Source organism: Leptonychotes weddellii, chromosome 10 (assembly GCF_054177405.1).
Source record: "Leptonychotes weddellii isolate Sample4059 chromosome 10, ASM5417740v2, whole genome shotgun sequence".
NCBI classification, from domain to species: domain Eukaryota; kingdom Metazoa; phylum Chordata; class Mammalia; order Carnivora; family Phocidae; genus Leptonychotes; species Leptonychotes weddellii.
Window position 1 is genome coordinate 33,545,897 of NC_138378.1, and position 26,373 is coordinate 33,572,269.

A 26,373-nucleotide genomic window follows, 5' to 3' on the forward strand; every position below is an offset into this window, starting at 1 on the left:
CTAATTAGGAAAAAAAAAAATGTTATTATAGCAGGAAAGCAGGCAAGTAGATGGTGTATTTAATACAAAACAGCTTACTTGTGCTTAGTAGGAAAAGTATTTCTACCAGTAATATGTGGATCTGGAGCTCTTCTAGCTTTTAGGGTCTAACTAATTGTGTAAATTTCATTTGTTTCATTTGAAACCTGGCTGTCATTTCTTGTCAGGAGAAAAACAAGAGATCCTCTGACTACACATTCATCCCCTGATCACCTGTCAGCCTCACAGGAACAAGCATCTTGCAATTTGTCCCTGCCCAGGCACTTCATCTTCAAACAGAAACTGTATCTTAATTATAGCCTTTAATGGGCTGTTTCACTCCAGGATCAATATGTCTGACAAAAACCAAGCTCTGCTAAAAGCTCATTAATTCACATCTGACTAATTCAGGATTTGTGATGATTTTGGCAGGGACCAACCTAAAGTTTACCTCTTGTACTGCTGCTTGCAAAAGTCTAGCTTGGCCAATGAATTGGGAAGAACAGAGTTGCCAGGGAGGTATTTACAGCATATCTATGTGCATGGAGATAACAGGCTGATTGTAGCTTCTCCACTGCTCAGTTACTACTAGGCAACCCCAGTTAACCACTGTTTTGTATTAGCATCATGGACTTGCAAACTGCAAAGTGCACCGCCTTAAAAAGTGTCTCCAGATCCACTAATTTTATTGCTTTGGGGTTGAGGCCTTTGATATATCGCATCACATCACTCACCCCACCTCTGATTTCAGCCACAACTCCAGTGGACATTTCCACATGAGGTCAAATTCAGCTCTGCAGGCAGTCTGGTCTCCGGCATGGGGTGTGCAGGTCTCCTTGCCATTCTGCTCAGGGCTTCCTCTGAATCTACAGGAAGAACAGGCTAGAAGCGTAGGTGGCTAATGCTTGCAGAGACTAATGCTCCACCAGTGGGAAGTGGTGGATACACTGATGGACACTTTAGGAGGCATTCCATCGGCTTCTCAGAAGTCCTGGCAGAAGTGAGCCCCTGTGGCTCGCAGCTGTGACCTTGATCATGTACACTTGTATTGGCTTTTCCTGCTTTCCTGTCTTACTCTCCCTGCTCTATGGCTCATTTTTCCAGATAAACTACCTGCCCCCCAGTCTGCTTTTGGGGAAACCCAAACTAAGACACCCACTCCTACAAAATTATGTATGAAAGTATGCATGTATTTGAAATGTTTGCTCATTCCTTAATCCACTCATTCCTTGGTAAGTATATTTCTTCCTTGTGCTTCCTGGGTTTGGGATAGTCCTTTGGCAATAACGTTGAGCAGGCAATGAGTATCTTCTTTTTTCTTATTTGCACTTACAAAACTCTTTTTCTTCTCCCTGATGTCCTTTTCTTGGGTTATCATAGTCCCTTCTGCAGCCATCTATCCAGTTCTGATCTATCCCTGGTGCCATTCCTCTGCCTCATCTTTTTCCTCAAAATCAGCGTAACTTATCCCCCTCCTACTTTGTCTTCTGCTCAGTGTTCTGTTTCTTAGTAACATAACCCCTACTAATTAATATGGTAGATAAATCTGGTCAGAAGAGCTCATGTGTTTTTATATTACTCTGAGAAGGTAATAAGTATGTGGTTTACCAGGACCTTCTAAGCAATTGGGGCCTTTCCATTATCACTCAAGCCATGCAGATGTGCCAAATGCTGTTGTCTTCTTGAACTTCAGTTGTTGTCCTCTGAATTCTGTGGATCTTCCTTCTTCATCTTTTTGGTCTTCATCTCTTCTTCTTCCCATTATCTAACTCCTTGTTACTCACTGTGATCCAGTGACCAGTAACATCTGTTATACCTGGAAGTCTTCTATTAATGTAGAATTGCAGCAGCCACACCACATCTACTGAATCACAGAATCTGCATTTTTAAAAGACCCCCCCCCCCAGGGGATTCAGAGGCACATTAAAGTTTGATAAATATGGTGACTGATGGTGGTTCCCTAGGCTTCTAGACCTGTTCTTTTCCTCATCTTCCATACTCTCCCAGGCAATGTCTCTGCCTTCCTGGCACCAATAACAGTCAATAAACTGATAACTACAACAACTGATTTCCAACTCAGATCTCCATTCCAAGCTCCTGCTTGTTTGTGCAACTGTTCAGTTGACCACTGGATGTCTGCATCTGGGTATCTCACAGGGGACCCCATCTCAAGATATGGAAGGGTGGTTGCTCCAGTGAAGCTGCTGTTGATGGGCTAGCCTGGATAGCTATATCAATTGGGACCAATTTAAAATTAGTCCAGGTGGTTAATTGTTGCTGTAGTAAAAGCAAGCAAGCAAGCAAACAAACAAAAAACAAAACAAAACCAATCAGTTTTGTCCTCTCTTGAATTTGTCCTTTGTCCTTTCTTGAAGGAGTCTAGGAACATTTTATTCTCAAAAATTAATGACTTTTCAAACTCTTAGTTCCATCCCCCCCCCACAAAAAAATAAACAGCCTTGTGGGGGATACTGTTGGTACTCCTCCAGATTCGCTCTTCAGAGTCAGTATGGCTGTCCTTCTGCTACTGGAGATATCTGTGGATGTATCCATTCCAGACAATTGTCTTAAGTGGTAGGAAACTCATTTTCTCAAAGGTACACCCTTCTGGGAGGGTGGTCTGTGGCCAATGATGGGTCAGTATAGGGATATGGAGGTCTAGTCCCCTTATCTCAATTTGGAAAAACTCAGAAGGGCTTATTCTAGCTTCAGAGCTCTTGTAGGATCAGTTGAGGCCTCAGCTGTAACCACATCATGGGTTGGACTCTACTTTTACCTAGTACTCCTGTCCTCACTTTCCCACAGGTACCGCTAGAGAGGACTTCCCGATACAGCTTCGGCATGGAATACTCCATCCCAGAGCCTATTTGCAGAGAAAACAACCTAAGATACTACTGCTCCTTCATTATTTCCTATCTTACTCATGCACCAATATTTATCCTGCTGCCTGAACCAGACAATTAGGGATGTTTTCTACTTCTCTCCCACACAAAGAGGTCAATGTTGCATTGATCTCTCCTTTCTATCCTTCTGACCATTGTCCCGGTTGATCTGTCTCTTTCTTGGAAAATTACAACAGCCTCATAACTTGCTTCCTCACAGCAACCATCATAATATTTCTAGAATTAAACAAATAATATCATTTATAATCCTTCCTCTTATATAAAAACCTCTCAGCATAAAATCCAGATTTCTTAAGACACCATATAACACCTATTTGGTTCATTCAGCACCAGGCTTACCTCTCTCAGAGGAGTTATTTCATTGTGTTGCCACAGGTTAGCAGGTTTTCTCCATATGAAAAGTGGCCTCTTTGACGCTGAGAATGTGTTTTTGTATCTCAGCGTTCCTAGAGCCTTGTCCAAAGGGTAGCATCTAGTAGGAATGTGAATGGAAGTTTCCTGCAGACATCTACTCTGTCCCTCTGTGTGGGCTATTCTTCCCATTCAACCCATTCTAAATTCAGGAAATGAAGGGTTTTCACTGTTTGCTTATGTGTTTAACCTGTCATTTACCTTTACTTCTTAAGAACAACCATTTAAACTTGAGGGCATGATGATCCATTAGGAATTTGCTGGGGTGACTGGGCAGCCAGGATTTACAGCACTCTGTCGATGTGATTCTTTTTATGCATCCTGTAAATTTTAGTTATAGCTACACTTGTCTGTGGCCAGTGTGGACAAGGCTGGCTCCTTTTTGTAATTTCATAATCACAATAAGATCATAAATCTCAAGCTGCCTTTTCTGTCTCTCCTTTTTTTTTTTTTTTTTTGGTAGCCTATTGCCTGAAGCAAGACAATGGACTTTCAAAGGAAAATGTCATCATTAACAGATAGCCACTCTCAATGAGTCAGGCAGTGCTGTTTCAAGGATATGTGAAGTTCATCCCCATCTCTTGACTAAAGGCTCAGTATTAAAAACTTGTGAGGATTTTCTCTGTGACCAAGTGATCACATCTTTGCAGAGCTGAAGGACAGGTGTGCAGATATGAGTATCCAGATGTTGGTGTCATCCTTATGCCTCACCCAGATGGTCACTAGTCTTTAGGAGAACAATACAAGTAGTTTGACAATGTGGAAATTTGTTCAGCCTTCCTGGATGTAGTAACTACCTTTTATGTCACTCTTATGTTAAGTCTGTCCAAATGGCTCCGTCTGTGTTGTCCAAAAAAAATTATTCTTGAAGATTGGGATTTTTAAAAGTAAACACAGTATCTTAGAACAGATACGTTTACGAAAAACAGTGGAACAAAAATGCAAAGAGTTTCCATATCTTCTATACTCAGTTTTCCTCATTAACACGTTAGTATGATATATTTGTTACAAATAAATAACCAATATTGATACATAATTACTAACATCCAATAATTTATTTATCTTTTCTTAGTTCTTTTTAACCTAATATCATTTTGTGTTCTAGGATCCCATTTGGGATACCAATTTATATTTGATCGTCATGTCTCCTGAGGCTCCTCTTGGTGGTGACAGTGTCCTAGACTTTCCTTGATTTTGATGACCTGGACAGTTTTGAGGAGTACTGGTAAGTTATTTTGTGGAATTTCCTCATTTGGGATTTGTCTGATGTTTTTCTCATGATGTGACTGGGATTATGGATGTTTGGGAACAAGACCATGCGGGTAAAGTGACATTATCATCACATAATATCAAAAGTATGCATACTTAACATGGTGTCGCTATTGATGTCAACATTGATCACCAGGCCAAGACAGTGTTTATAGGATTTTTTCATAGTAAAGTTATCCTTTTCTCTTTCTTTTCATGCTATACATTTTGGAAGAGAGTCACTATGCACAGTCCACACATAAGGAAAGGAAAATTAATCTCTACCTCCTTGAGGGACAAGTATCTACATAAATTATTTGGAACTCTTCTGCAGAGAGATTTGTCTTTTGTCCTCCATTTATTTATTTAGTCAACCCTTTACTTGTATCAATATGAACTAGTAGATACTATATTTGGGGTTATAATCTAATATTACTTTATTTTGTTGCTTAAATTGTCTCAGACCTGGCCACTGGGAGCTTTTTCAGTTGACTACTTTGTCTCTTTAACATACCCCCACCATTGTGGGGACGTTTTGTTTGTTTGTTGGAGTATTTCCTTACTTGCTGGTCTTCAAGAGATATATGTATATGTGTATATTATATATATATATATAATTACAAGATATATAGAGTATAATATATGTAGTATAATGAAATATATAATAGAATAGAACATATATAATATATTCTTACACATATAATCTTATATATTATATATAAAATATATAATATAGCATGCATATGTGTGTATATATATATATACATATATATATACATAGCATTTAACATGCCTTTTAAGTTTTTGCTGAAAGCATTATACATCGGGTAATGGGAACTGAAGTAAATAGGCCTTTTGTGTAAGGTTTTATGTTAATCTGGCTAGGAATTGTATTATGTTTAATATTTGCTGTAGCTATATCATTTTGATCTCCCCTGTTGACTTTGGGCTTTCATAAGTGCTCCTCCTCAGAGTCCGCATCTTGCAGCTCTTTCTGCTGAAACCCACTGTTACTACACTGGAGTGCTGTTGGCGTTGTGGTAGATGTGGTGGAATGGAAGTGTCCTATAACCTTATGATTAAATCTCAACCTTTCAGTGAATTCAGTCTTCCTGTGTCCCTGGACTATGACCTTCATAATGTTTCTTAGCTTTTCTTTTTCCCTTTAGATGGGACCGGAAGGCTTGTAGGGGCTGGAGTGGGAGGAACATTCCTCGCCTAGCTGGGATGAGGCTCTGGCAGTCTTTTTTTCTGCAGAGGCTGTCTTCTTATGGAGAATGGTCTGGGCATATTTCACAGATTACCCTACTTCCACCTCCTGCACCAGAACCTTGAGGGGATCTTTCTTGAATCTTTACCCTGAGAGCTTTGTGCAGTTCTTGAGGTAAAACACACCAAAGTGTAGGGTCTACCCTAAGATTGCAGCCCTAGAAACTTTTCATTCCCAAATCCAGCACATACTCAGTTTCCAGCAGTTTTTCCAAATGCGCATTTAAGTGTGTCCACCAGTTTAGGGCTCCAGCAACTTCTGCTCCAAGTAAATAGATCTTGGCTGAGGTTCTCTGGATGTGTCCTGTCTCTCCTGATTTTGGTGTGGTAGAGTGCCCTATGAATGACCTGAATTCTCAATGACTCTGAGAAAAGTCTTTGCTTTAGTTTATTCACCTTTTCCTTATAAGGACTGGATTGATGACTTCTAAGCTCTTTACATCAGAGGTGAAACTAGAAGTCAAAATTGGGATTTTAAGCAGAATATAAGGAGAGTCAGCATGACCCTAAACAACATGATGTCACCTCCATGATTCTTAATTATACAGTCAGCCTCATATTAAGCACCTGTGCATTGGCGTTTGCACATCCCCCCCTACACACACACACACACATACAACATCACTCAACTCTATGAAAGACATTTGTTAAGTGAGTACTAGAGACTTTAGAATCTTTCAGTGGGTATATTTTCCTTTATTCATCTTGGACACAAATTTACTCTTGGTTATTTTTTAACGGTTAAACAGATGTAAAATGTGCTTTCAAAATGTGTTTATTAAATGAACAAAAGTTCTTTAGTAATTACATAATGATAAAATGAAATACAATGTGAGGGAAAAAACTTTGATTTTATATATAAATTGTAACCAATAGGGGATTTTGAAAGTCAAAATTAAGATTGATCATTATTACCACTTCCCTGAAAATGTTGCCATACCAAAGAAAAATACAGAATTGCAGGGTTGGAAATAACTGAAATCACCATAATTTCCTGTCTCTGTGTTAAACAATATTGAGACTGGGATATTTTTCTCTCTATATATTAAATAGTACTGAAAACAAGCAAAAAAGCTTAGCTACTTGCTCCAGAAAAATACTTCTTCCAGGAGAATAAGACTGTAAGCAACCAAAGTTACCTAAATGTCATGACTAATAGCATGCTTATCAACTCTCTCAAGACCCTCACAGGCTTTGCTCAGGAATTCACAGCTATGCCATAAATTCTGCCCAGTCTCAATCATCCCCCTACCTTCCAAAAATCACCTTAAAATTGACCCACCCAGCCTAGAATCTTATACGTATCTTTCCTTTATTTCTCCCTACTTAGATGGTATTAAGACCTGTGAGGGTACGTGTTCTACTTTCCTCAAATAAGTCTAGTAATCTTACCTTTGCTCTATCAACAGGTTTTTCTAATCATCTTTTAGGGAACTAATAGGTGATAAAAGGAGCTGGAAAGGATAATTGAATGCACTACTTTGGGAAGCCTTTAATATGGTTTACATTGTAGAGTCTAATATAGCTCTTGCATTTCAAAAAATTATGCCTACACCCTCTCCAGTAATGAGAAACTTATTAAAATTATTTTTCTTTATTTTTTCCTTAGATCTATCAGAAAGTTCCCCCTTATTTTGGTGAAATTCCATCTCCTTTTTACATTAACTACTGGAAAGCTCATGACAGGCTTGTGAATGCACTGTGATTTGTGACTTTTGTATGCACCTTCCAGAAACACAAATGCAATAACTCTTCACTTGAGAAACTTAAAGAGGAAGGGAACTTAATGACTGTTGTAATATATTTTTAAATAGATTATAGCTCCTTAAAGACCTCAATTTGACAACAAAATTCTTTTAACAAAATCTAAGGAAATACTTAAAGATCTAAATTCTAGTGACAGCCATTCTAAAAAATCATTTGAGGTCATTGTAAATTAAATAAGCAAACCATAGTCGAGGACTGGTAAAAGCTGCCCCAATTCTCCACTTACTTTTTCCTCTGTCACTTATTCCCAAATACACATGATACAGAGAGCTTGGGAAATGATTTTCATGTCAGTGAATAATTGTATAGTCTTATGGGATGGTGAATAAATCATTTTCTTAAGCTGGCTAAATTGTGCTATGCCATTGATCAATAGTGTCTGCATGTCTTCTTCCTTCCTTCCTTCCTTCCTTTCTCTTTCTTTCTTTCTTTCTTTCTTTCTTTCTTTCTTTCTTTCTTTCTTTCTTTCTTTCTTTCTTTCTCTTTCTTCTTTCTTCTTTCTTTCTTATTGCATTACTGCAGGGGAGCAAAACTTGCCACCTTAAAATGTGTCTCTTTGGCATGTGGATTACTTAAGGCTGATTCTGTTAAGAAACAGAAGGCTCAGGAAGAGCTTCTGACCTCCCTAACTACCTTACAGAATTTAGATGAAGGACCTGCTCCAGGAAGGGAGCTCTCACCATAGATATCTATAGCATAATATGAACATCATATGAGTAGACAGGGAGAAACTTACCAAAGACTGTTTGTTTAAATTCCCCTCTATGTCCCATTGCTTCTGTATGGCCCAGCAAACATTACCAGATATTTACTCCTTTTCATCTTCTTATGAATTGTCTTTCTTCTCTTTTGAGTCCAGGACACCCACCCCCTTCTCCTTAGCTCTGATGGTTTATAAGCCTTAATTGCCTGCCTGCCTGTGGGCCTCATATTCTTATGGATTCCGTGTACATACATAATTAAAATTGATTTTCTCCTGTTTATCTGTCTTATATCAATTTAATTCTTAAGAGCAGCCAAAAGAATTTTAAGGGGTAGAGGAAAAATTCCCCCCAACAATAAAATATACATAGTTTTGTGTATGCATTTCTAAATTTTTAAAAAGGGCTTATTAGTTCAAGATATTTTGAGGTATTCTGGACTTGGCCAATATCTAGCTGCTTGGGTCATTGTCAAGTAGCTGGCCAAAGTGAGCCTGATCAGAGGAAATTCTGGGAAGAATCGCTGTTTACTTCTCCACACACACCAGGTAGTGTACCAGTTTGCATGGTGTGCCCACCTCCTTAATGTGCATTGCCCCATCTGCCATAGTCAAAATCTCATGGTATTTCTACTTACAGGCTTGTGGGGTAGGGCAACATTCATTCCAGAGGAATGAGAGAAGTACTGATCAAACTGTGCCCTGGGCTTTCAGTGAAGAAAGAACTGGGCTTTCAAGAGCAGACCAGGAGTGGGAACCTCAGAGACCATGACACTTCCTTCAGCCAAAGAAATTCAGCACTTTTTATTTTATTTATTTATTTATTTATTTATTTATTTAAATATAATAACAGTTATGTAGAAAATTTCATTTGAAAAAAAGGAGGGCACCTGGGTGGCTCAGTTGGTTAAGCGACTGCATTCGGCTCAGGTCATGATCCTGGAGTCCCTGGATGAGTCCCGCATTGGGCTCCCTGCTCAGCAGGGAGTCTGCTTCTCCCTCTGACCCTCCCCCCTCTCATGTGCTCTCTCTCTCTCATTCTCTCTGTCTCAAATAAATAAATAAATAAATAAATAAATGAAAAAAAGGAAAAATGCTTCTGAAGAAATGTTTAGAAACTACTGGTCTATTTCCATACTATAGTAAATTATATCCAATTCACTTTAAGTCTTTCCCCATCCAAATTCATGGAACCCCTGGGATCTACCTGCAGGCTCAGGTGCTGCACAGATCCCAGGCTGAGTACCTTGTCTTAGGACCACAGCTTCTTCTCTTATCTTCCAAGAATTTTCCTCAATACACATTACTTGCCTCTATCTCCGTATGTTGCCATGTTGCATGCTTTTGGGCTCCTGCTGGGCTTCATCTACCTGTTGAGTCACTCTCACAGCCTGGCTCCCATAGTCCTCTCTTTGCTTCTCTACCGCTTTATTTGTCTTTGCAACTGCATAGAATTATCTAAAATGTATGTTAAATAATGCATTTGTTTGTTGAAGCTCCCTTGCACAGAATATAAACTCCATGAATACAAGGAATTTACCTGTTTAGGTTTCTGCAGTATCACCAGTGCCAAGGAACTCTATTAGTTGTATATAAAAAGACCTGTGATTCTACTCTATAACTTCCTAGGTACCTATGCATTTCTTCTCTCATTAGTTGCAGTTAGAGCTGTTCAGATTCCATGTTATGCCAGATTCTTCTTGTATAGGTCTTACTACAAAGCAATAGGAAGATCAGCCACCTTCTCTCTGAGAAATGATATTCTGACTTATACTCCTGCCTTGTTTTTTGTCCATGGATGGCAGAACTTTGTCAAATAAGTAGACTCCCATTCATCTTATGCACATGGAGTGATAGGAATTATAGCACATACAATTACAATGTTTTTTTAAAAAAAAAACAACCCAGCTTTATTGAGATAGTGTTCACATAACACACAATTCACTCGTTTAGATTGTACAATTCAATGGTTTTTTGATATTATTAAGTTTTAAAATTCTGGTAAAATATATATAACATAAAATTTGCCATTTTAACCATTTTAACTGTATAATTCAGTAGAATTAATTGCATTTACAATGTTGTACCACCATTACCACTATTTATTTTTAAAACTTTTTCATTATGCCAAACATAAAGTCTGTACTCATTAAGAAATAACTCCCCATTCTCCTTCTCCCCAGGCTCTAGTAACCTATAATCTACTTTCTGTCTCTCTGAACTTGCCTATTCTAAGTACTTCATTTAAGTGGATTCATACAATATTAGCTCTTCTGCATCTAATTTATTTCATTTAGCATAGTGCTTTCAAGGTTCATCCATGTTGTAGCATGTGTCAGAACTTCATTCCTCACTTTTCTCTCAATTTTTAAAAAATATTTTATTTATTTATTTGAGAGAGAGCATGAGCATGAGCAGGGGGAGGGGTAGAGGGAGAGGGAGAAACAGACTCCCCGCTGAGCAGGGAGCCAGACAGGGCTCCATCCCAGGACCCTGGGATCTTGACCTGAGCCTAAGGCAGATGCTTAACCAAATGAGCTACCCAGGAACCCTCCTCACTTCTCTTTTAATCACTACAATTACATTGTTTAAAGAATGTCTGGTTCTGCCCACAGCCTCAGCACCCTATAACTAACTACCCATTAAGGAAAAAAAGCTCGCGGGCGCCTGGGTGGCTCAGTTGGTTAAGCGACTGCCTTCGGCTCAGGTCATGATCCTGGAGTCCCGGGATCGAGTCTCACATCGGGCTTCCTGCTCAGCGAGGAGTCTGCCTCTCCCTCTGACCCTCCTCTCTCTCATGCTCTCTGTCTCTCATTCTCTCTCTCTCAAATAAATAAAATCTTTAAAAAATAAAAATAAAAAAAATTTAAAAAAAAAAAAAAAGGAAAAAAAGCTCGCATAAAACCCTAATAAATCTTGGGACTCTACATGCCTCAAAGTACTCAAATTACCAGAAGTAATTTAAAAATATTTCTATTCCTCACTCAGGTGTCAAGTGAAAAGTTACATCTTTAAGCCCTTATTTAAAAAAGAAAAAAATTCCTGCCTATTTTTCCTAGTTCTCAAATATTATATTGCTGTACCATATAGCTCTAATCTCTTCACCCACAAATCTATCACAAAACTGCCATAGATACTCATGCTACATAGACCTTCTCTTTTTTCCATTCCCTGTATCATACTGTCTCACCTCCCCAAAAGAAGTCCCCACTTGACTTATACTTTGTATCAGTTTATCTATCTATCTATCTATCTATCTATCTATCATCTATCTATATCTATCTATCATCATCATCTATCTTAATTATTTATGTATCTATGTATCATCTATCTATTTCTATATCCATCTGTTTGTCTGTTACAAACCACTCCAGGACTTAGTAGCTTAAAATGATTATTTTTATATTCTAAAATATCTCTCCCAAGATATTTATTAACTATAAAGTTAAATAGTAACTCTAAAATGGAAAATTAGAAAGAAACCACCTTAACCTACTGATCAAGGTGAACAGCACTAAAAGCCAACTTAACGTCATATACTCCCTGATAGGATGGACTGAGATGGACGTCACTTCATTCCTAAGATGCAAAATCTCAACCAAACCCAAACTGAGGAATATTTTGCAAAATAACTGACCAGTACTCTTCAAAAGTGTCAAAGTCATGAAAGATGAGGAAGATGTTATAGATAAGAGGAGACTAACAAGACAAAAACTAAATGAAATGTGGAATCCTGGACTAGATCCTGGAACAGAGAAAAAAGCATTAGTGGCAAAAAATGGTGGAATTTGGGTAAGACCCCTACTTACTAGTGTTAATTTCCTGGTTCTGATCATTGGATTGTATGGGGTAATAATATTAAGGGAAGTTCAGTAAGAGGTATGGAAACTTTCTATACTATTTTAGCAACTTTTGGATAAGTCTACAATTGGTTCAGATTAAAAGTTAAAGAGAGATACACAATGATATATTGCTTCATACATTTCTGTGGGTTCCCAAGTGATTCTTCTGTCTTACCTGGGCTCACACATGCAGTGGCATTTATTGGGTGAGATGGCTAGGTGCTGGCTTATCCAGGACATGGAGCAATTGGGCATCTCTTTTCATGTGATCTTTCATCGTGGGCTTCTTCTCACCATGGTGGTCTCAGAGTGGTTTCAAGAGGGTGAAACATAAGCCATAAGCCATAAGCTTCCAAATGCCTGCCCTTGGCAATCGTGCATCACTTCTGCTTCATTCTGTTGGTCCCTGGGTAGCTCAGTCAGTTAAGTGTCTGCCTTCAGCTCAGGTCATGATCTCAGGGTCCTGGGATCGAGCCGAGTCCCACATCGGGCTCCTTGCTCAGCGGGAGCTCTGCTCTCCCTCTCTCTCTTTCAGATAAATAAATAAACAAAAAACAAATAATAACAACAACAAAAAAAACAAGTCCTGAGGCCAGGCCAGATTCAAGACTTTGTGTTGAGAGGAGCAGTGACAGAGTCACATTCCAAAGGGTTGTGGACATGGGAAGGCATAATTCATTGAAGACATTATTATAAAAATCTACCATGAGCCACATTGGGCAGTGCCAGAATACCACAAGGGACTGATGACCACAGGCTGGACACCTCCATCCCCACTGCAGTCACATCTGTCCTGCTGCAATCCCTGGGGAGTGTGGGCCCTCTCTCACCCTGAGTCATTTTTTTCTCATGCAAAAATTTTCATGGAATAAAAAACAATCCCACTTTTATACATCTCTCTGGAGAATATATTGCATATGTGTGTGTATGCAAGTCTGTGTGGAGGTTGCTTTGTAAATTTAGGTTTGTTTTATTTTATAGCAGCAACCTTGATTTTCTCATCATTTGTTAAATTCTATTTCCCAGACCTAAATTCTGTAATGATTGCAATGCAGATGGTTTCTGTATGTGTGTAACAAAAAGGGCTGGGCATCAGGGAGCAGCAAGGGAGATGTTCACCATTTCTTTATAGTATTCACTATAGATAATTCAAAGAGGGGCTCACTGAGTTTTCACCAAAACATTTATAAATTTAAGTGGCCCTGATTCTCTTTTTTTCTCCAGGATTTTGCTGTGTTCCAATCAGAAAAAGTTTCACTTTAAGTCAAATCAAATGAGAGATAAAATCAACTAGTAACTGAACAATAAAACAGAAATCAATAGTTTCCTATAGAGCAAGGAAGAAATCAGTAAAAATTGGAAGGAGAACTCATTATCTATGTTCAGGGTAATCAGAGTTGAGAAAAATTCTGCCATTGGTTAATGGACAGGGGCAAATAATATGTCTCACAGATAGGATTGTTATTTGTGATTTGATACCTAAAATGGTATTACATTCAGAGCTTCCAATTATAGGACCAGATAGAAAGTGGCATCAATACACACTTCATTTTAATTGAATTTGGTGTTCAAATAGAAAATAAAAGTGAATTCTATCAAAAGACCTGAATTCTTGTTCTATTTGAGCCCAAGAATGAGGCTACTGCATTTTCTCTATTTACCATATGTGTTGATGTTACTTAAAAACAAGCTGTATTTGTTCTTACTTCCATGTAAACAGAACAGCGGTTTCTACTTTGGTCTGTCTCCCCAAAAGTTAATCTATCAGGAATTTCATATGCCTGTGCCCTGCCTCATCCATCTTTTAGACAGTGATAAAAAGTAGAGTCACGGACAGCCAGTGGAGCCCCAAGCAGGCTTGTGCTCTTAATTACTTTTGAAACTTTGAAATCAAGATACCCTTTCCAAGAAGGATCTCTCATTTTAAATGAAGTGAATATTTTTCCTAGATACTACACTTCATTTATGTTCTTAGACTAAAAAAAACTGGAACTCTTTGGTACAGAAAATGAAAAAAGGCTTTTGCTTTCATTCTGGGAGTTGGAGGATGGGGATAGTGTCATTTCTGCTAATCTAATGCAGTGAAAGGTTACAATGTAAGCCATTTTGATTAAAATAGAACTCTGGACACCTAGGTGTATAGATTCCCATATTACATTAGAATATATATGTTATATAAATATTAAATAATAATTATATATAATATTAAATATATTAAATAATCATAATTATATATGGTATTAAATATATATTTATTTTTAAAATTTTTTAAGATGTCATTTATTTATTTTTTTTTATTGTGTTTTGTTAGTCACCACACAGTACATCATTAGTTTTTGATGTAGTGTTCCATGATTCATTGGTGGTCAGTAAAAGTTTTAATTGGCTTGAATAAATAAAAGTGTCATTGCACATTTCTATCCTACAGAGATATTTGGGTTTAAATATGCTTTTACATGATTTTATCTATTGTATACAATTATGCATTTATTTTCCACAAGATGGCTTTACTAAACATAGATTTTGAAATTTTGACTCTTTTCTGTAAATTTAAACTTTTAAGACTTGCAATATCCTCTTCTATAGGTCATTACCTGAAATGAGACTTTTTGGGCCAAGACTTCATGGAACATCTTTTCCCTTGTGTTGAAATAAGGTTGCATACAGTCAATCTGTGGATAGTAGTTATTCTAGGTGCAGGATAATGACCTGATTCCTGGAGAGAGAGTCAAAATAGAATACAGGATTCCTGATCTCCAAAATGTTACATGTTAAAGGGAACAGCCAGTACTAACAACATAGAGGAAAAAAAAATTGCACAAATCAAATATTAACAAGTGCATATAATAAAACTGTGGGAAATCAAAACATATAAATTCTGAATTGAAATGCAGGCATACACACACATATACACATTAAGGGAAGCTAACTGCTATAAAAGAAACAGGAAGGAAGGAAGGAAGGGAGGGAGGGAGGGAGGGAGGGAGGAAGGGGAAATGAAGGAAAGAATTTCAGTGGTGTTACATACTGATGGTTCCTTTCTCCCTTATGTCATAGAGGGTTTGCTCTGTGTGGTCAGTCATGGATGTAGGCTCTTAATGATCTTTTGGTTCCATTTCCCTCTGAATCCTAAAAGACATCACTATTCACCTGGATAATTAGGAAATAGACATGGAGGATGTGGAGGGTGTTTTCCACATGCTGACTTGGGAATAGCATACATTATTTCCACACATATTCTGTTGGCCAGAACTCAGTCACAGTGCCAAGATAGCCTCCAGTGATCCTTGCCCCCTGGTAGTCACACCTTGTGAAGTCCCCTCGCACATTGCTATAGCAGAAATGATGGTATGAGTTCCAAAATTATATTGTAAAGGATTTCTGCTTCCATCTTGAGCTTGCTCTCTCTTGGATCACTGATTTTGTGGAAAGCAAATTGCCATGTTATGAGCAGACTAATGGGGAGACCTCCATGTTGGGAAACTTCTAGCTAACACCCAATAAGAAAACAACAACCACCATGTGAGTGAGCTTGGAAGTAGATGGTCTAAAGCCAGTTGAGCCTTGAGATAATTGCAGACCCAGCTGACAGCTTGACTATAACCTCTTGAGAGAGGCTGAGCAAGAACCACCCAGCTAAGCTTGGATTCCTGACCCTCAGAAACTGTGTAGGATAACAACTATATGATGATTTTAGCTGCTAACATTTTGGAGTAATTTGTTACATAGCAATAGATACTTATGTGCATGATCTCACCTACCTGGGAAATGATCTCTAGCTATGTGATAAGGAAAGGATACGGCATTAGTGTATATACATGGCTGTCTCTACCATACTCAGTATCCACCCTGTGCAGGAATCAAGATCAATGAGACATATACCTTCTCCTGAGGAACTCTAAGAACAAAAAACCACAGAAACATTGCCCCAAATTCTCCACGGGCTCCTCACTTTTTCTCTGCAGACCATGAAAATGGCCTTCACAGAGAATGCCAGAAGAGATGGTGCCTTGAGATCTGGGCTACTCCCAGATTTCAGTCTTTCTTCTGCATGGGCCAAGAGAGGAGACTCTGATCTTTTCCAAGGTATTCTAGGAGGCCCAGACACCAGACTGGGAAAAACAAAAAAACAAAAAAAACCCCAAAAAACCAGACCCTTGTACTGAAGTACTTAACTCTTGTACTGAAAGGCTTCCAACAGGTCCTTCCAAGCCAATGATAATTCAAAAGTAAGTCTAGGGACCCAGAACACATTATCATCAGGCCTGAAATTCCCCTAGTGGATTACTCAAAGGAAGAATGGATTACATTGCCCACAAGCTTTCCACTGGATATTGCATAGCTGTCTAATAAAATATATTCAGATGGGCAAACTCTGGTGTGAATACTTTTAAGTTACTTATTTCCAAGCATGCTGTCTATCTATAGTCCTCCCTGTAGCTTAAAACATGCTATAGGGGGCGCCTGGATGGCACAGTCAGTTAATTGTCTGACTCTTGATTTCGGCTCAGGTTATGATCTCAGGGTCTTAAGATCAAGCACTGTGTCAGGTTCCACATTCAGTGGGGAGTCTGCTTGTCCCTCTCTTTCTCCCTCTGCCACCTTCCCCCACTGCTCATGCATACATGCTCTCTCTCTCTCTCAAATAAATAAATAAAATCTTTAAAAATATATTATTGAAAAGAAAAGCTGAGAAAAATAGAGAAAAAGGCTTTTCTGGCCTCTGGAAATCATAAAAAAAAAAAAAAACAGATTCCTACTGTGTCTAACCATTAAATAGGCTCTGAATATTAAGGTAATTGTCATCATTTGCCCATAAGAAAAATCAGCAAAACACAAAATTGTTACCAACAAACACTATGGGTGTCCCTTTCCAATGGCGGGACCAGTCCTTGACTGAATAGAAATAAGATGATTGTCAAGTGTAAATAACAGGGAATTTAAAGTAAGAAGTACTATGCCCACCACTCTGTTTGTATGACCTGGGGACTTTTACCTCATTGAACCTGTTTCCATTTCTTTTTTTTTTTTTTAAAGATTTTATTTATTCATTTATTTGAGAGAGTGAGAGAGAGAGAGAGAGCACACGAGAGGGGGGAGGGTCAGAGGGAGAAGCAGACTCCCCGCCGAGCAGGGAGCCCGATGCGGGACTCGATCCCGGGACTCTAGGATCATGACCTGAGCCGAAGGCAGTCGCTTAACCAACTGAGCCACCCAGGCGCCCCTTTCCATTTCTATAAAAATGGGGATAAAGATGCTGTTACCTATATTTTACTAGTGAGGCAAAAAATATATATAGGTGAGTTGTCACATGTCTATTTCTATTTTTACACCAAAAGTTGAATAATAATAATAGCCTTTGCCTTTTGCCATTAGGGACTTTTAATTTTCCTGGTGGCATTTCTAGAGCTTCACATTTTATTCATTTTGTTGTGGAGGTTTCCTTCAGTGTGAGGAATTAAAACTGTCTTGAATTACAGGAAAGGTTTTATTGACAAAGCATGACTAAAATTTAAAGTGACTTAAAAAAATTATACCAGAAAAAAAATTATACCAGAACTTTACCATACAAATGAATATTTCTCTCTTGGAAAACTATACACATATTTTAGTGAGCTGCCAACCTTTAGTATCTTTGAAAATTTCAACTTTCAGAACAGAATTTTCAGCCATGGCCTGGTCTTTCAACAAACATTTATTAAGGCCCTATTATGTGCCTGGAGCTGTACTAGGAGCGAGGCACAAAATAAAACATCAAATATCTTTATTTTTTTTATGAATGCTCATTCATTGGAGTGAATTTGATCTTTTTGTGAAATCAAACAGTCGCCAGAGAACCAAGCCTCACCAGAGAATCTTCAATCAAGTTGAAGAAGGTTGGAACTAGATGGGTGTAATTATACTTTGTATCAAAAATAAGTGTGAGGGCGCCTGGGTGGCTCAGTCGTTAAGCGTCTGCCTTCGGCTCAGGTCATGATCCCAGGGTCCTGGGATCGAGTCCCACATGGGGCTCCTTGCTCGGCGGGAAGCCTGCTTCTCCCTCTCCCACTCCCCCTGCTTGTGTTCCTGCTCTCGCTATCTCTCTCTCTGTCAAATAAATAAATAAAAATCTTAAAAAAAAAATAAGTGTGATTGGAATACAATGAAACTGATTTTTTCAATGGGGCTGGTAAATTTAATCCAAAATCAATTCTAGACTAAGGAAAAACTAACATTTATTGAATACCTAGTATGCTCTAATCATAATACTTCCAAACATCATTCTGGGAAATTCTTTCAAAGGTCCATTATCTATACTTAGCCATGAAACTCAATGATTTTGCAAGACCATATTGCTAGGATGTGGCAGAAACAAATCCAGTCTCAAATCCCTCTGACATCAAAGTCAAAGACCATGTCCTTCCAGTTATAACAATTGCATATCCTTACAAGTTTCAAATAGTTTATAGACAATGGCAATGAAATAGAGTATTTACATGACTTCCCAAGGGAACCACTTAGAAATAAGAAAGCATATGGGACCAGTAAGTTCAGAATTATTTTCCAAAGATTATTAATCTTCTTGATAATTGTGTCTTGTGTGTCCATGCAGTAAGACCAATTTCCATTCCAACAAAAGGATAAAGAGATGAGATTCACAATGGATTACCCTGTGAAAATCATTAACCAGTACCTCCATGGCTATGGGATCACAAACCCTAAAGTGCTGCAAATTTATGATTGTTTTCCCCTTTAGTGATTTGACTTTTAGTAATTGACAGTTGCCAAAGCCCTACCCCAAAGTGACACTCTCCTATAAATCTTCTTTGTTAAAATTCAGAATTTTCTAGCAAAAGCACAAAAATCTCCAAGCAGGCAATGTGTTCCTTTGCTCTTTCAAAGCATTGTCATCCCTAAAATCCAGTCAGCCTGCACCTGTCCCATGGCTTCTCTTACTATAATATTTAGGCTCAGGAATCATGCTGTGTGGGTTGATAGGTCACACTGCTGGAGAAATATGCAGATGACTTGGCTGAAACACCTTTAATTGACAGAACCTTTACAGACACAAAGAATTCAGTCAGCTAAATAATATTAGGATTAGGCTTTGCCTTTCATTGAAGCATCTTCCTATAGAAAATGAGTTTCATCCATCATTTTTGTCAAAGTCAGGGACAGCCATTTTGTCAACCAGACATGTTTATTTAATAAGCAGCATGGCGTTGCTTTATAATCCCAGGAACACATATAAGCACTGTCTCTAAGCCCCCTCTCCCACTGCCCTAACCTCTGTATTGTTATATTATACTTGTAGTCAACTCTCTGAGTTAGGGGGCGCTTAGGACAGGATTGGTGTACATCTTGGCATTGGGCCCAGAGCAATCAATCAGCAAACATCCATTGAGTGGATTCTATAAGCAAACACTTCCTCAGCTCTGAGGGGGATATGAAAAAGAATGCCATATGTCTACACAGACAAGGATTTTAGAATCTAACTGGAGAGGAAATAGCAATAGCCACTATTTATTATGAGTTCACTACTGGGATTCTTACATTTAATCCTCCCAATAAAGCTGTGGAGCTGTATGACTCTGTACCTTTTAGATAGGAGGTTTACAGAAGGTAAGGAATTTGCACACATCATCCAGTTCATAAGCAAATGAACTCTGCTTTGCCACAAACCTTAATTTTAAAATCTTAATAGCCATTATACTATAACTTTACTGTCAATGCAAAAAAATTTTTAAAAAATGTAAATGTAGAAAAAGAAATCACATCAGTAAAGGCAATAAATATCAATATAGCACTACAGCAGAAAAAATGGACTTGACCGGTGCTGAATATGTGGGACAGGGAAAATGTGGGAGCTTGGGAAAATATCTGAGCTCATGTTGGAGGAGGTCATGGAGTGGACGTGACTGCTGGTTGATCCCCAACCTGGACGTGGGCAATTGGAGACTCCTTGCTCCCTCCCCGTCCTTGGAATGTACAGTCTGTCCACAGTGGGAGCTGTTTTCAAGGACACAACCTTGAGAGAACAATGCATTGTTGAGGCTATCTGGACAGTATACGTGACCGACCTCAGTTAAAGCCTCTATGTAAGATTCTCTTTAGTTTCATTTTAATCTCAGTTCTTTATTTGATAAAGGGATGGCTTAGAAAATGGAACTCCCAACTCTAAAAGGCTTAGCTGCCACTTATTCAGCTCTCCTGGGTGCCAAGCATTGTGCCAAATCCCCCGCAGACACCATCCTAGTGCATTCTGTCGGTAGCCTATTATCTTTATTTTCCAAATAAGGAATGTAAAGAATGGAACACCTAGTTAGCCTTCAGAAGGTAAAGAAAGAGGTTTGCTTCCAGAGTTTCCTTCCCTGATATATCATGAACCTTGTCTCAGAAATGAGCTGGAAATACCTTGTGCATAGTGCCAGAGACAGAGAACACGCTCACTTCTCAGATTCATCTAGGAGGGAGTTCTCATCTTGCTCCACACACTTCATTTTCTATAGAAAGACTTGGTCATACTCTTCTCCCAGTTAAATAGTGGCCAGCCACATGTTGGTTTGGAGAAACAGAGCAATGAGATATCTTGCTATATTTTGTTTCTCTCCAGTTCCAATTCCCCTTGTGCTATTATGGTTCTAGTTGACAAAATTTACTGCTCTTATGCTTTCATGAGCTCCTGTAGAGCCTCCCAACACCCATGAGTTTCTTGGGGTCAGAGACTATGTCTTATTAAACTATATTCCCCCTATCTTCTAGTTTTATATATGGTACATTGTATGCCATAGATACCTGGTAAAGTGAGCTTGATTCTATAAAGCTTCCCCTACCTGATTTGAGTGCTTAAAATGACTTAACATGGGACATGGATTTTCATTTTATGGTAAAAGATAAAGCTTTGAAGAAGTGGTTTATCATAAAAGTCAAGGTATTTTTTACCTTCAAGGGGAGGGAGCGAGCTCCCACTGGCAGGGGGCACACAGGAGGCTTTTGAGGTGCCAGTCACATTTTATTTCTTGATTTGTGTAGTAGGTACATAAATGTTCAATTGCTAACTATTCCTGAAATTTTTGCAAACATTTTCTGTATGCTTTATAGACTTTATGATATATAATACATATGTATAAAAGTGCATGCAACAAACAGAAAAGCACTTGTGCAATTTAAGGTCAAATATACTAAACACTTGTGTAACCACCAAACCATTTGTGTTTTACCAAGCTAAAAAAAAAAAAAAAAAGACTTAAAATGCCCCCAGGTGAATTAATAATCTGACTTGAATTTCCATGTCAATGCACATGATGCTTTCTTGTGAGTGCAAGGAAGAGAGGAACACTGCAGAGATGGAGAAAGCATCCATGGTGAGATAGAAGGATGAGACAAAGCAGTTCTTGGTAGGTTAAGTTTGGGGAGCAGATATTCTGTTCATATGAGACACAGAGAGACATGTTCCCCTCTCAGAAGGACAGCTGCAGTATTGTCACAGTAGAAAAAAGAGAAATGGAAGTCAAATTTGGGGGAAAGAGGAGATGATGTTGGGTGAGAGTATTGTTGGTAGGCCTGATTATAGCGCAAACTCATAGATTTCCTGGGTTAAGATTGTGATCCTGGAATAAGGCTCTAGTACTACTTAAATAAAGGAAGAGACAGGACGCTAAATCTTGGCAAGTGTCCCACAAGAATCATGGATATACTGATCATCTTGAAAGGTTACTCCATTTATAAATCAAACATGGTATGTCACCATGGATTGGAGGACTGTTGATTGGTATTATGCAATGACATCGATTAACTATGGTAACTTGACATTTGTCTCTTTGTTCTTCTTATGAATTATTTTATATAACAGGCTATGATTGTGAAGGTCTGAGCTTTAGAGTGAACCAAGGTAACTACTGTTCTGCAGTCCAGTCCCATTTGCCCAGTGAATCTTTCCTAGGAGGTGACGCACCTAAATAGAATGGCACTCCATTTGGAAAGCTAATAGTTAAGCACTTTTCCCCCAGTGGATCAAGACCCATGATTGGGGATATTATTATCCCCTCTATAGAATTTGCTCCATGTTCCCATGTTTAAATTCGGAAGACCAATGGGATGGAAACATAGAATTAACCTGATTGCAGCAGAAAACATTCCTGAGTGAAAACCTCTCATTCTCTTGGTCTGTCTTAATAGGGAATCAAATGTGATTTGTGTGTGTGGAGATGATTAGTGATGGGTAATTATTCTAAAATATCTCTTTTCAAATCCTTTGCATGGCAATCAAGGAAGAATGTGAGAGGTTAGACATTACATTACCAGAGTTATCAGCAGCATATAATTTCTTAATTATGCATAAAAACGAATAGCAAATACCTGCTGAAGGAGTTCCTGAATTTTCTTTGTGAAATGAAGTCTGGAGTACACATGGGCCTGTGAGCCTTAGTAGAGGCTGTGGTTTAAAAGACATGAGCAAAGATTCTTCCATCTAATAGCTGTGTGACGAACCTCAGTCTTGTTATCTCTATAGTGGGAATATTGGGAATAATAAATAAGAAACCAGTTCTTCTCTGGGTTGAAGTGTGAGTTACATTAAGTAGTATCACAAAATGCTTATGGTGATGTCTGGCACATAATACAAGACACTCAACAAATGACACCTTTATATTATGACTGTTATTTTTTACTATCAGGATTAATATTACTACAATTCCTTATACTACTAGCTTTGATAAAAGCCATACCTGATTCAGGCAGAAATAAATTTAAATGAGATGAATGTCACTTGGATATTTCCTTTTGGAATTAAATTATGTACAGTAGGGTGAAAATTAACCTGGGTCATTAAGATAGGCCTTTTGAAGATTGCTGTAGGAGAGAAGGGTCTGTCACAACATTTTCCTAAGAGGGCCTCTTATTTGGCTTGGGCTAAATTGTTTCTTGGGTTTTCCTTAGGGTGGCAAGTGCTATTTGAAGGTGCCAGCCACCTTAAAGTCAATTAACATATTTACTTACACTTCCATCCTCTAATTTTGGGGGAAAATATGTACATTTTTGATCTATTATGAAGGCTTGTCAAGAACAGATGAAGTGTGAATTGTTACTATTTGTGTTCATTTCTTGTCAAAGTAAAATGAGTACTTTACCACTCAGCATCCTTCCTTAATTGTTCCCACAGAACCAGGCAGTTTTTGGAGACCTATGCTCTCAGTGGTATGGATCTTTAGCTTTTTGGAGTCACATTTATGATCAGTGATTAGACAGAGCAATTTATCTACATGGTCTTATTGCTGTGTTTGATTGGTGGGGGGGAATCTAATAATAAAAAAAAAGACATGTACAATGACACAGGCTAGAACACATTTTTAGCTAGTAATAGAATCTCTACTCACTTCTACCACAGAAAGCTGCGTGGAAACTACTGGGGACAAATTAGCACCTATCAGCCTTTCCTGCCTTGAAGGTATAAGGGTCTACAGTCTCCCATAGCAAACACCCAGTGTTTGATGGCTACCAAGTCGTTGTAAAAGTGCCACCATTTATGATTTGCAAAAGCAGCCACACCGTCTCTCCTCCACTGAGGTAATACCTTCATATCTTCCGAGTGGCTTGTCATGAACTATGGCTATAAGAAAGAACAAAGGGAACAAACCTGAGAATGGGATGAGAGAGTTGTCAACTGTTAAACTGGTGATTAATTAATGATTTCTTATGGAAAAATAGTTGAGCCCTGAAGGATTATCTGCATCATGATTCTTGACAACCAGAAAGTCATTCTTCGTAAGTAACATATTTGCAGATTGTATGATTCTGAAAACATATTAACAATTAATTAATTTAATTAATGTTAGAAAAAAGAATTGAGCATTTAGCAACATATAAGAGAAAACCATGCTTAGAAAATTGGATGTCAACCAGTTCAATTAAATGCATTATGGGATAGATGTGTTATATAAATATAAATAAACAGGAGTATTGTTTAGAAACATTCCACTCCAATACCAATTATCAGGAAAATTAACGTGTGAGAGATGACAACTTATTGGTACATTTATGCCTTCAGGGGGAAGAGAGAATTTACATTTTACCTTGTACTCTATCTGTACATTGCAATTATGACTTGCATCAGAAAGTGGTGCTTTGGTGATTTCAAACATACATATACTGGATGAAAAAGACTTTCGGAAACAAACGACTGCTGTACATTTATTGCATCCTAAATTTCTGCAGTCCTCCTATGCCTGGAAGGAACAAGTGGGTTTGGATTTAGATGCCAAATACAACTTCAACTCAAAAAGGAAGTTCAAATCCTTTGAGAAAATTTGATAACATTTTTAGTAGTGTTGGGAAAGCCATCTGTTTTTTAGTCCAGATGTAGGAATCTGAGTCATTTTTTTCTCTCAATTTTCTCCTGTTTCAACATCATCTTGTGTAGGTCAAGGTCAAAGTAAAGGGCAAAGTAATCCTCTGGTCTATTGCAACTCTGCAAATCGAAGGTACTTGGAAATGTTTTTGAATGTTACAAAAGAACTGCATCATGGACACCCATTTTTGTATCCACTGAGAAAGAAAGTTGAATATGTGAGTCTTTGGTTCAAAATGAGTGGGCACAATAACCCCAGTTCCCCTAGTTTAATGTCTCTCTTTCATATCTATGTCAAATCAAACAGGATTGCAAAAGTTCATTATTTCAACTTTCTGCAAGGTCCCTGGGGCTGTGAGTAGTCAGCAAGTACCAGCCACTTTTGGAGATGTCTTGTTAAGTTGGCTTTGTCCAATAGATTTTGTCAGGAACAGTTTCTTTCTTTGTGAGACATTCATGACATTCATAATACAATCATTCAACAAAGATTGATTCACAATATTAAGTGCAGGTTGCTGTTCCACTTAAAACAGCTCTCATGCATGGCCATGATTCCTCAAAACTCTTAGAAGAGTATTCGTGGCTTTGAGTGTGATTTTGCAGTAGGGCACATGTGTGATGAATGATACTTTATGTTTCCCTTCATTTAGCAAAGAGTTTATGCTCTTGCCTTTACAGCAGTGATGTGATTATATTTTCCTGTTCTCTGACATGTACAATGCATACAGATTGGCCTAGGTGAATGTCCATAGAAACTTCATTTCCCACTTGCAGTCTACCACTTGTGTCCTCCATGACCTAACCCCCTTTCCTTTTGCTCTTTCTCTTTCTCTTCAGCTACAACGGATCCACTTTCCATCTTTCCACAACTCCTAAACTTGATTTGAGTTCTTGTTTCTCAAGTAGCCCCATTAATAATCTAGGGTGGCAGTTCTGATGAGGGCAGCCAAGGAGAGGAGGGGGAGAAGAATTTCTGGGGAAAAGCACGCAGCCCTTGGCACACACAGACGTGGGTCAGGTTGTAACTCTAGTGCTTATGACTTGCACAACTTGGACAGCTGGATGGATTGACAGATGTCTCCATTGCCTTCTACTGCCCTCAGTATTAGGAGGATAATAATTCCTCATGGTACACTCCAAAGATAAGAACTATGAAGACTCAAAGCGGTCAGTGTTTGACTTAGTGCACTTCATTTCCACTGTGTTCCATTTTCTTCTTTACCCTGCCATGGTGTCACCCTGTTGGCAGCCTCAGGATTGGGTCCAAGAAACAACACCACATTTCCTGCTCTGCTCAGAAAATGGTTCACCCTTTCATTAGTTTAAGCATAACCCTTTACACCCCTCTGATGATCAGTTTTCTCTGTGGACTTTAGGGGTGAAGCAAGAGAAAAGTAGTTGGGAAATGGGGGGGGGGGGACTCATGGCTCCTGGTTTATTTTTCCAATGTGAAAAGCTAATGGTTGACACATTAGAAATTGCCATTTGTTTCAGTTACCACCCAAATAATAATACCTTTAACAACATTGTTATAATTGCCTACATCAAGTGCCACTACTCTTTTTAGAATTTTTTTGTAGTTTTTAATTTTATTATGTTATGTTAGTCACCATACAATACATCATTAGTTTTTGATGTAGTGATCCACGATCTATTGTTTTCGTATAACACCCAGTGCTCCATGCAGTACGTGCCCTCCTTAATACCCAACACCGGGCTAACCAATCCCCCCTCCCCCCTCCCCTCTAAAACCCTGTTTGTTTCTCAGGTCCATAGTCTCTCATGGTTCATCTCTCCCTCCAATTCCCCCCGCCCATTTTTCCCTTCCTTCTCCTAATGTCCTCCATGTTATTCCTTATGTTCCACAAATAAGTGAAACCATATGATAAT

The 26,373-nt window shown here is 38.4% G+C and overlaps 1 long non-coding RNA gene across 1 annotated transcript in view; it reads left to right on the forward strand.

Annotated features, from left to right (window-relative positions):
• Window positions 1-4,535: 4,535 nt before the first annotated feature.
• Window positions 4,536-26,373, forward strand: part of LOC145723843 (uncharacterized) — a 204,876-nt gene continuing 183,038 nt past the window's right edge. The window contains exon 1 of the long non-coding RNA XR_014149171.1: window positions 4,536-4,557. This is a non-coding gene — a long non-coding RNA (uncharacterized LOC145723843). The remainder of the gene's footprint in view (window positions 4,558-26,373) is intronic.